A 9,397-nucleotide genomic window follows, 5' to 3' on the forward strand; every position below is an offset into this window, starting at 1 on the left:
CGACGGGGGACACGCGTGGCCTTCCCCCTCCTCCCCCGAACCTCATTGCATATGCAAAGCAGCAGGCCGCCGGGGGTGGTCGTCGGGCCGGGCCGGTCCTGGAAACGGTTGTGCCCGGCCTCGAGTGCTGTGAGGGAAAATGAGCGCGGTGCGTCCCTCCACCAGCGGTGCAGCGGGGGCGGGGGGCGTCTGTTGGTGTTGGCTGCGATCACTCCCCGCAAACGCGCAGCTGCCTCCCGACAGTCGGTGTGAAGAGCCGACCCCCAGGCAGGAGGGGGCGAGGAACCGCTTTTTCCTCCGAGGGCTTTTCCGCCTGGGCTGGTGGTGTCCCCCCCGGGGCTTGGGCTCCCCGGCCCATCCGGCCCGACCAGCCCCCAGCTCTCTGGCCGGGCCCCGGTGCGTGACCCCCGCCTACCCCCCCGCTCCGCACACACCTGGTCCCTCTCCGACGGAGGGGGGGATGTTGCGGCTCCTGCTCTTACCTCTCGGCTCCACCGCGGGCTGATGCTGCTGAGCCCCGGGGGCGGCCCCCCCGCCACTGCCGGCCAGAGGACATCCCCGCGGGGCTGTCTGCCCCGCCCCCACGGGGACCGAGGTCACTCATGGAGCCAGCGAGGGCAGACCTGGCCCCGCCGGCCTGCGGCGGTCCCCTCATACGCCCCGCTCAGCTGCTCTCCCGCCGAAATCCTAAAAGCATTACATTAAAAAGCCTGATTGTTTTAATAATCCTCTTTAGGCTCCCCTTAATCTGCCCTATATTCCCCCGTCGTCTTTATTCCTGACTTGTTCCGCTCAGCTGAGCTTGGCCGACACCCCGCGCTGAGGAACCCCTTTTCATCCTCCTCCTCCTCCGAGCCCCCACCCTGCGGACGCCCCCCGCGCCCGGGAGCCTGTCCCCGGCCGCAGGTAGCAGCGGGCCGGGTCTGTCGGTGGGCGGGGGGCTGCCTTAGCAACACCCGTATCCCGCGGCGGGAAAGCCAGGCGGTCGGCGCCCTGTTCCCTGGGCAGGGCAGGCGGGCCGGCCGCGGAACGCTCTCGGGAAGCGTCATTACCCGGGTTTTAGGGGAAAATGGCATTTTTTCGCCTGCCAGCGCCGGCGGAGTGCGAGGCGGCGGGTGTGTGGGAAAGGCAGAGACTGAGCTGGGATTACAGCGCGGCAAGGGGCGATGGGGTGTCCTCGCGTCCCCCCGACAGCAGCAAGTGGAGGGGGACTGGGGGGTGTCTGGACGTGCCCCCCGAACCCTGCCGGTGCCCCCGCCGCCGGGCTGTCGGCGGCCGCTTCTTCCTCCCCGCCCCGCCCCGGGCGTGCGGCTCGGACTTCGAAGGCCGCTTTATTTTCCTCGGTGCGGAAGATTTAAATCCATGTTTCATCCCATGGAAAAGAGGAGAGGGAAAGAAACGCAGAACTTTAGATGGCGCTGTACAACGTTTATTAAGCCCTCCGAGTATTCCCGGCTGCTGGGCCTGCAGAGCGGAGCCTCGGCGGGCAGAGAAGGGCTGGGCTGGGCGGGGATGGGCGGGTGGATGCGCTGGGTGGGGGTGAAGGGGTCCTGCCCCGCCGGCAGCGGGAGCGGAGGCAGGGGGCTCACCGGCAGGCCAGCTTCGGCCTGCGCCTCCATCCCCGGTCGGTGACAGCTAACGGCAGCGCTAAGCAGAAACAGTTAAAAGCAAACAAAATGGCAGAGGCCATCTTCCGTTGCCCCTCTGCTTCCCTTCCCCTCGAACACACGAAACTCCCTAATGCCTCCGACGGAGCGAGAGGCGGGGGCTGCAGGCTTGATACGAGCTGCAGGCTGCGCCGGTCCCTGTCCGCACCCACCTGCCCGTCCCCCACTCCCCGGGCATGGCCTCGGCGCTGTCCCTGCCCGTCCGGCGGCGGGAGAGGGGCTCCCCTGGCTCGAGTCTCACTCCGCTCCCGCTCGCCCTCTTCTCGCTGTCGCCCCGCCGGCTGCGGGCCTCGGGAGGGATTCAGAGGAGCAGAAAGAAAGGAGAGGAAAAGCCGACAGACAGCCCCGTCAGGGGGGCGCGTCTCTCCACCCGCCCCGGTGCCCGATGTGAGCAGGGCCACGAGGAGTGGAACCCCGGCGGCCGCCCCCGGCTCCGCGGGTCCCGCGCAAGGCCCGCGTGGGCGCCAGGCCCGGGGCCTCGACGGCCCGAGGCCAAAGCCACGTCCAGCCCCGACCCCGTCCTGTCGGTGCCCATGCCTGCGTGCAGAGAACCTCCCCCGGGACTGGGCCAGCTGGACCGAACCGGGGTGGCTGAAAAGCGGGCAGGGGCCGCAGCCGGGAGTCCTGCCCCGCCGCCACCCCCGCCACCCCGCGCTCCCTCCCCGGCACGCGTGAGCCCGAGCCCCGGCGGCGGCGGCAGGCGGCGGGAGCGGTGGCAGCGCGAGCGCTCCTGGGGAGCGGCGGCGCAGCCCCCGGTGCCGGCGGCGATCGCTCCGGTCGTCTCCTGGACACGGCTCTGCCCTGCCCGGAGAGCTCCTGCCTGGAACTCGGGGTGGGAGCAGCCCCTCCGGAGCGAGCGAGGAGCTGTCAGGCAAATCCCTTTTCAACACATCCCGGAGCTCCAAATGTCCAGCGGTTTCAGGCATTTTTCCTGCAGGAGCTGGTGATAGATTATTACCATTATCACGAGGTGTTTTTTTCTTGTTAAAAAGGAAGACGCAGGAGGTGAGGCACGACCACAACAGTCAAAGAGAATTTTTTTTTTTTAAAAGGCTAGAAAAATAAAAAGAAAGTAAAAAAAAAAAAAATCAAAGGCCTCAGGGTTTTGAACCAGGTATGAGCGGTTTAAAAATTGCTGCACTGATCAATCGAAAACAAAACCTAAATACACTACCGAAATGGCACTATATAAACAGCGTATCATGTATGTATATATATTTATTTTTATATTTATGTATATATATATACAAACCCATACACTAAAGAATTACAGCCAGCCTGGATCCTGAACACAGTCTACACTTTATTTCAGACTACAGATTTCTGAACATAATAAAATCTTTGGCTTGTAGCGGCGGGTTCAGTCTCGCAGTCTGTGGATCAGAATTATTTTTTTTTCCTCGGAAAAAGAAAAAAAAAAAAAGGAGACAGAAATTCACACACACACACCCACACACCACACACAAAAAAGATCGAACGAAAGATCAGAAAGTCGACATTTACTGTAAAACAGAGCACGGACATCGAGGGGAAAAAAAACCGAAAGCAAACAAACGAACAAACGAACAAAAGAAAGGGGGAAGAGAGAGAAGGGGAGAGAGAAACTGTCCAGCAAATGAGATCGCTACACATATTTCTTACCTGAAATTAAATATATACAGGTCATATGCTGTTTGGCTATATAGAGATTTTTTTAAGTGTTCATATTTTTTTTTCTTAATCGGAGTCCTTATACTATGGATACAATAGATCTGCTTTTAATAGCACCTGTCCGCCTCCCGGCCGGCGGGCCGGCACCCGCGGCGCAGGGCTGGGGTCCGCGCCGCCTCACTCGCTCTCCTTTGTCCTGCACGGTGGTGGTGGGTTGTGAGTCCCTGGCCATGAGGTGCAGCGCCAGCCCGTTCTGATGCCCGTCGCCTTCTTGATCTTGGCTCGTTTGTTCTGGAACCAGATCTTGATCTGGGACTCGTTGAGGCTGAGCTCCTGGGCCAGGCTCTGCCGCCGCTGCTCCGTGATGTACCGGTTCGCCTGGAACTCCGCCTTCAGCCGCTGCAGCTGCTCGGCCGTGAACGCCGTCCGCGGCCGCTTGTCCTCCTTCTCCGTCTTCTTCTCTTCTCAGCTTCCTGGTGCGGGGGCCTGCGGGCAGGGCACACACGCCGCTGGGCAGGGCCGCGCCGCCGACCGACCGACCGACCGACCGCCGCCGCCTGCCCCGCCAGCCGCCGGAAAAATGGCCGGCGGGCGAATTTGTGCCGGTCCCGTGGTCGTGTCCCCCCCGCCTCCAACCCCGGCACTGCCGCCCCGGCACGGCGGAGGAAGGATGGGGAATGAGGGCCGGGGCCGAGCGCGCCGCCCGCGCATCCCCCGCCGCCCCGCCGAGCTGGCCCCGCCGAGGGGAGCGGCGCCCCGCTCGCCCCCCGCCCCGGCACACGTCGGGCCGCCGCTCCGCCGGGACGGGCCACGCTCGCTCCGCGCTGCCCGGGGCCAAGGCCCGCCGGCCGGACAGGGCTCCACCGGGCGCGGGGCGCCAACGTCCCCGCCCGGCACCGGGAGCCGCCGCCAGGCCGGGACTGCCCCTCTCTCCTTCGGGGGGCAAAAGCCCGCACCGCAAGGCCGGCCCAGCCCCGGGGGGAGCCTGTCCGCCGGAGCCACGCCGCCGCCCGGGTCGCCCGGCTCTACGGCGGCCGCTCCTTCCCGGGGACCCCGGCCCCGCCTGCAGCCCCCTCCGTGAACCCCAGCCGAAGGCAGTGCCCCCCCCCGCCGCTCCATCCCCAGGCCGGGCCGGGGCCAGGTGAAGTGCCACAGAGCTCACCGGGGAAGCGGCCCGGCCGGGAGCTGCCCTCAGCCCCTGCACGACGGCCCGGCCCGGCCCGGCCCGGCCTGGGGGAGAGGCGGGGAGGGATCGCTGGAAGGATCTGCGAAAATCCCCCGACAGCTGCCAGGCTCGGCGGGCGGCCCCGGCTCGCAGCCCCCCGCAGCCGCAGCCACAGCCGGAGCCGGCGAGGCCTCCCGGCCGTAGGCCGAAAGCTCCTCTCCCGCGCAGCCCTTCCCCAGAGCGGGGGCTCCCCGCGGCTCGCCGGCGGCTGCTGGCGGGGAGGGGGACGGGGCCCGGCGGGATGCTCCCGGGCCCGGGCGGCGGCGGGGCGGAGGGCGCGGGGAGTGAATCGCTTTGCCCCGGCACCTTGCAGCGGGGTGCCGGCGCCTCCGACCCCGCAGCCCGCTCGTTCCGGCCGGAGAAGCGGCGGGGCCGGCGGGCAGCTCCGAGCACAACAAAGAGAGCGGCCGAACCCAGCCGAGCCAGTCGCCCCTCGCCCTTCTCCCCTCCGGGCTGGGCGAGCGAGGAGCATCGGGAGGACATGCAGAAATGACCCTCTGCCCGAGGAACGGGGAGGAAGGAAATGAAGGCGCAAGTGCAAAACGCCTGGCGCACGGCGGCCCTGGGAATCCGCAACAAACACCCGTGGCCGGGCCGGCCGGCAGCGAGGGCCGCGCCGTCTGACAGCTCTATCACTCCATCAATCACCCGAGTCAATCAAAGTGGCTTTTCTGAGTTTCGAGTCACTGGACGTGTCAATAACTGGGGATGGAGATGGCGCGGCCGCTAGCGCCGCACTGACCGCCGGCAGGGAGCCGCCGGACCGGGGCCGGGCCCGGGCCGGGCATCGCCGCCTTCCCCGTGTCCCGGAGCGGCCCCCAGGCAGCCGGCCCCGCGCCCCCCGGGCCGGCACAGGGCAGCCCACCCCGGCCCCGGCCCGCGCTGCGGATCCCTGGCTGCTGGCCTGGGGGGGGCCGCGGGGAACCCTCTCTCCTCGCCCTCCGTTTCTTTTAAAAAATACAATTAAAAATAGAAACCAACGGTGATAAAATACGAGGCAGCCGGGGCACCTGGGTTACTGTTAGGAGATGTGGAAATGTGGAAAAGGGCGGCAGAAGGGGGCCTGGAGGGCCGAGCAGGCAGCCCCCCCGGGGCACCCTGGGCAGGGGCGCGTCCCCTCCCCGACGCCGGGCCCCGAACCGCAGCACCGAGCACCGGCTCCCGCGGCAGTGCGCGCCTAAGGCCGGCCTGGCTCTGCCTCGCTGCAGAGGCCCCGAGGAACAGCCCCTCCGCCACCTTCCCAAAAAAGCCCCTTTTTCCTCGTCTTCCGAAAGCACCCCCATACACACGCACCTCCAGCAGCCGCTCAACATGTGGCTCGGGTCTCCCCCCCACCCCCGAAAAGCCACCAGCATCCAGAAAAAAATAAAATAAGGGGAGAAAGCCCCACACGGGAGCAGCCGAATCCACTGCCTTTCTCGCAGCCCTCCCGCCCACGCCGCCGCGCTGCGGAACGCCCCCTGCGGCACGGCGGGGAGCGGGGGGCATGGGCAGGGCCCTGCGCGGCGAAACGCGTCCGAACCGGGCCCGGCGTCATTCACATTCGGAGACTTGGAGGAGGAAGGGGGGGGCAGGGGGGAAACACGTCTCCTCTCGCCCCGGGTGACCCAGGACACCCCCCCCACCCCACCCCCCGCGCCTCCCCACGCGAGGTCCTCAGCAGGCCGGGAGCCAAAGCAAAAGGAGGAAGAGGGAAGGGGGAAGGGGGACCTTGTCACGATTTTAACAGCTCCCAGATGCGCCGCGGTTCCTTACCCAGGACGGTCTGTCTGAATACCTAGTGCAGTAGACCCAGGCAGGCCACACCAGCGGCTGTTGCGAGTCGGGCTTTATAACAGGTCCTCCATTATTAGAGCCCATGAGGAGGATGGCGGGTGCCGTGCTCCCCGTACTTCGCCGGGTGAGTCTCGCCCCCGTCGGCGGGGGGCTTCGCCGCCCCGACGCCGCCGCCGCCGCTGCCGCCGCGGCGGGGCTGCCTTTGGCGGCGGCGGCGGCGGGCGGCGGCGCGGCGCGGAGCCGTCGGGACGGCAGTTCGAGTCCGGGCAGAGGAGGGAGGGCGGTTGGGCGGCCGGGCCAGCAGCGGGTTGACGTTTTCTCTACCTGAGCTCTGCCCCCGGTCTCCGTCCCGCTCCCGGCTGCCTCCTCTCCTCCGCCGCCGGCCGGCGCGGGCGGCTCCTTCTTGCAGCCGAAGTCCGGCCTTAGGATGTTGTCGATGAAAAAGTTGGTGGTGCGGTGGGCGCGGCGGCGGCGGCCGGGGGCGGCGGGGGCGGCGGCGGGGCAGGGCAGGGGCAGGCGCGGCGGGAGGCGGGCGCGGGGCTGGGGGACACGGGCACGCTCTCGCCATCGCTGCCGCTGCCGCTGCTCGCCGGGCCGGCGCCGCGTCTCGGTGGCCGTGCCCCTCCGGCGGCTCTTCCATGCTCAGCCCCCGCCACGGAGATCGCTGCCTCTTTTCCCCCCCACCCCCCACTTTACGCCCACCCACTTTGCCGGTGGGTGGCGGGTGGAAAGGGGAGGAAAAATTTTAAAAAAAGGGAAAAAAAAAAGGAAAAAAAAGAAAAAAAAAGATTAAAACCACTTGTTGGGCCGGAGCTGAGATTTTTTTCTCCCCCTCGCACGGATGGATCCAAACCCGGGAGACACTCGAGGGCTTCTTTCCCCCTTCTCCCGATCAGCTTATATTCCACCACCAAGAAAAAAAAAAAAAAAAAAAAGAAAAAAAAAAAGGAAAAACACCCAAAAACCCAAAGTGTCGGCAACACTGCGGCCCCCCCCCAAAAAAAACCTGCCCCCCGAAAATCCGTCAAATCTGCCCATGTCCCCGCCGCCGCCGCGGCTCCGCGCTGCCCCCTGTCACGCTGCGCTCTACCCACGCCGCGGGCTGCCGGAGCCTTCCCCGCCAGCCTGGTGGTGCATGCCGCCCGGGCCAATTTATTAATTTTTTTTTAAATTATTTTTTTCCCCCTCTTTTTTTTTTTTAATTAAAAAAAAAAAGGCCAAATCTCTGACAGCTCCGGTCCGTGCAACAAACTCTCCCTAAAAAATCCCTCAGCCACACTTTTTTCACTCGCACCGGAAGCACGTGAGGCGGCCCCGCACGTGGGGGCGGCCAATGGCGCCGCCGCCGCCGCCGCTGACACCCCGCGCCGCGCCCAATGGGCCCCGGCGGGCCGCCGCCATAAACCGCGTGGGACGGGACGGGACGGCGGCGGGAGCGGTACGACGGGGCGGGCTGCAGTGCCCGCACCTACACGCGTATATAGCCGCCCCCCCCCCCCCCAACACTTCTCCAGCCGCGCCGTATCCTGAGCGGGCCGCCGCGGGTGGCGGAGATGTGGTCATCAGCCGCGCTCCTGCTGCCCCATAATAAATGCCCCCCCCCCAATTATCTGTGGGTGCTCTTTTTCCCCTTTTTCTTTTCCATTCTACCGCGGCGGGTTCGGCAGCGGGGGGGGCGTAGGGGTTGGCGAACGGGATGGATTGCCCGGAATCGAAACTTTTTTTTTTTAAGGAATAAAAATGAAAATAATAATTAATAAGCAGCAGAGCCGCTGCCGCGGCGAGCCAGGCTCACGCGGCCGCCGGCTGGTTTTCCTTCACTGGAGTTGGGCGTTGGGGTTTTTTTTCGGAATGAAGCAGCCCAGCCGCCAGCTCACAGCTGAATTCGTATCGTGTTTCTTCGTCTGCTATTTGTTTGTTTTTTTGTGTTGTTTGGGTTCAGCTTGTTATTTCCCCCCCCCCCGTTTTTGGGGTTTCGTTGGGTGCGTTTTTCTGTTTGTTTGTGCCCGCGGAGCGAGCACCTCGGGACGTGTGGTGAGCACAAGGGAAAATTAAGGATTCTAAAGGGTGGAAGAAAAGCGCACTTTTTCAGGACCGATGCAGCTTTCTAAAAAATAATTTCCAGGTAGAAAAAGAAAATTCCAAACTCCCTGAGCCCAGTTTTTTTTTGCTGGACTGCTGGGGCTGCAGCCGAGCGCCGCGGGGAGGGCAGCTCTGCCGGTGCCTTCAGCCGGCGGCCCCGGGGCGGGGGCCCAGCGGCTCGGGGAAGGGCAGTGCGGGTGCTCTGGGACCCCCCCCCCCCCTTTCACATGCCGGGGAGGGGGGCCGGCGGCGGCTGGTGCCCGGAGCCGCGGCTGCTTCCCGGCCGCCGCAGGCACCTGCTGCGGGCTGGGGCCGCTCTCCGGCCCGGGGCTGCGGGTAGGGCAGCTCCCGGCGTTTTCCCTTCCTGACGGAACCGAAGAGCCCGTATGTCCGTCCCCCCCCTGCCTCGGGAACCTTCGGCCAGCGGGGAGGCCGCGGGATCACCGCGCCCCGCTCCGCGCCCCTCCGCGGGGCCGGGCCGCGTCACGTGCCGCCGCCTATACATCCTATGTGCACGGGTGCGCGCTGAGAAGGCCGGCAGCTGCGTCTGTGTGTGCCCGCGCCTCGCCGTTACCCTGCGGGCCGCGCTGCGGGGCCGGAGCGGCGGGGTGCCCCCCGCCTCGCTCCGCGGTACGGCGGGGGCGCTGCCGGGCCGCACGCTGGGTGCCCGGCCGGAGCCCCCCGGGCCCCGGCGGCGTGTTTGCGGCCGCACCTCCAGGCACGTTCGGTTATTTTCCGCGGCGGGGAAACATTACGGGATTGTTACCTCCAACCACACAATAATCCCCTAAAATAATAGCTGGCAGGACACAATCGGCTCTGGATCAAGAGCTTCATCCGCAATTAAATGAATGTTAAACCCCCCCTGCATTCACAATCATATCATTTACTCGCACCGAAATTGGGTTTATTTATATTTAAGTTAGCAAAATTGAAATCTTTATCCCAAAGCGAGCGTGGGTACTTAATTAAATTCTAATTAGGACACTATCAATAT

At 65.3% G+C, this 9,397-nt stretch overlaps 1 pseudogene; it reads right to left on the reverse strand.

Moving 5' to 3' along the window:
* Positions 1–3,396: 3,396 nt before the first annotated feature.
* LOC119152370 lies at positions 3,397–6,958 on the reverse strand (annotated as a pseudogene).
* Between the last annotated feature and the right edge of the window lie 2,439 nt (positions 6,959–9,397).

The sequence above is a fragment of the Falco rusticolus genome, chromosome 8 (assembly GCF_015220075.1).
Source record: "Falco rusticolus isolate bFalRus1 chromosome 8, bFalRus1.pri, whole genome shotgun sequence".
In the NCBI taxonomy this organism is placed as follows: Eukaryota; Metazoa; Chordata; class Aves; order Falconiformes; family Falconidae; genus Falco; species Falco rusticolus.